This window comes from Otolemur garnettii, unplaced genomic scaffold, assembly GCF_000181295.1.
Source record: "Otolemur garnettii isolate 467f Iridium unplaced genomic scaffold, OtoGar3 scaffold00108, whole genome shotgun sequence".
Taxonomy (NCBI): domain Eukaryota; kingdom Metazoa; phylum Chordata; class Mammalia; order Primates; family Galagidae; genus Otolemur; species Otolemur garnettii.
The window spans coordinates 5,381,417-5,383,696 of NW_003852503.1; the positions used below are offsets into that span (position 1 = coordinate 5,381,417).

General features: G+C 36.9%; 1 protein-coding gene across 1 annotated transcript in view; it reads right to left on the minus strand.

Annotated features, from left to right (window-relative positions):
• Positions 1-2,280, minus strand: part of CBL (Cbl proto-oncogene) — a 90,425-nt gene that overhangs the window by 6,727 nt on the left and 81,418 nt on the right. The window lies entirely within an intron of this gene.

Below are 2,280 nucleotides of genomic sequence, written 5' to 3' on the forward strand. Positions count from 1 at the left end.
AGATATGTCAATTCTAAAATCGACCTATGGCTTCAAAAGATGCATAGCCTATCAAAAGCCTTCTCAAGCTTCTCATTTTATATAAGAAAAAAATCTAAAATAAATAAATAAATAAAAGTCAAAGAGCAGATTCCAGATATTCTGACTCCCACTTCAGGGATACTGCCATTATACTCATACACAAACTTTCAGCCAGGAGTTTGTGAAACAAAATTCCTCCTGCCACCCCATCCACTGAAATAAGACAAAGACAGAAAAACCAATCAATTACGTAAGAGAAACAAATACACACAGAATTGTTGCTCGGGGTGTGAATTTATGAATATTTCTCCTCTCTTCCTCTTTAACCTTTTATCCATAGCCTAACATACACTATAAGAAACACCTCTTGTATTTGTTTACTATTTCGTTTTCCTAATTATAAAAACAACACATACTTACCCTACAACACGTAAATGCTATAGAAACCTAACACAGAATGTGACAGTTCATATTTTTCTTATGTCTACATATTAGTTTTATCATTGAAAATTTACCCACAGGTATGCTTTGTTAAAATTCAGCAAATATCCACTTAAGACTTGTATAACGTGTGCTGAAGTTCTGAGGCAGAATTCTGTTAGTAACTACAACTTGCACTGAGACACATCAAAAAGAAGTATAAATATATGATAAAACAAATATAATAAAATACTAATAGTAGAATCTAGGTGGTTAGTATACAATGTTCACTGCAAATTCTCTTTATATACTCTGTGCTTGCAATTTTTCACAATGAAATACTGATGATGGTGGCGGAGTGATCCACATTAAGAAAAAAGATACCAAGTGTCAGTAAAGGTGTAGGGAGGTAAATGGGCACTCTCTTACACAGCTGTAGAAATATGAAACTAATACAACCTTTCTAGTGTGTAATTCAACGAAAGTACTTAACCAAACATGCATACCCCATCTCAGAAATACTATTTCTAAGAATTTTCCCTAAGAAAACAATCAAGAATATTCACTATGGCATAATCACAATACTGAAAAAATAGGCAACAACATTTGATATTTAGGTATATCAAAACAGTGCACTGGGGCTGGGCGCAGTGGCTCAAGTCTGTAATCCTAGCACTCTGGGAGGCTGAGGTGGGTGGATTGCTTGAACTCAGGAATTCGAGACCAGCCTGAGCAAGAGTAAGACCCTGTCTCTAAAACTAGCTGGGCCCTGGGGTGAGCACCTGTAGTCCCAGCTACTCAGGAGATAGAAGCAAGAGAATCACTTAACCCCAAGAGACTGAGGACGCTGAGAGTTATAATACCATGGCACTCCACTGAGGGCAACAAAGTAAAATATGTGTGTGTGTGTGTGTGTGTGTGTGTATGTATGTATGTATGTAATTCATATGTTGCTAAAAAAAGAAAAATAAAGAATTTTATTAAAGAACTGGAATCAACAAATTTTAAAATTATCACATAGGAACTCTAGAATTTAAAAACACAATATATCTCAGCACTCTGGGAGACCAAGGCTGGTGACAAGAGGATCACTTGAGCCCAAGAGTTTGAGGTTGCTGTGAACTATGATGCCACAGCACTCTACCGAGGGTGACTAAAAGTGACTCTGTTTCAAAAATAAAAAAAGGATAAATCTTTGGAAATTAAATTCATATGTCCATGAAGTGTTAAGAGGTGCCAGATTAAAGTATACTCTACCAAGTCAAAAGTGCATGCTGGAATCTCTTGGATAACTATTAAAAGGATAACAGAAGGGGTAAAATGCTATAAGAAAAAAAAAATTAATCAAAGGAAAGCAGAAAAGAAAAAAGAGAGAAAAAAAATGAACCAAAATTGGAAAAATGTAGGAAAAATTAGACCAAATAGTCCTTTTTTAAATTTTTGACAGTCTCACTCTATCACCCAGGCTAGAGTGTCATGGCATCTAGGAACCTGTGAGGGTTCAAGCAATCCTCCTGCCTCAGCCTCCTGAGAAACTAGTACAGGCACCTACCACGATACCCAGCTAATTTCTCTAATTTTTTAGTAGAGATGGGGGTCTCACTCTTGCCTGAGACTGGTGTTGAACTACAGAACTCATTGCTCCTCCCACCTTAGCCTCCCAGAGTGCTAGGATTACAGGTGTGAGCCAATGTATCTGCCCTAATTATTTTTAAAGAAGACTGCCATAACCTTAAACTCTGAGTTCAAACAATCTTCCTGGCCTCAGCCACCCAAGTAGTTGGGACTGTACCTACCACAATGCCCAGCTAGTTTTCCTATCTTTTTTTTTTTTTTTGC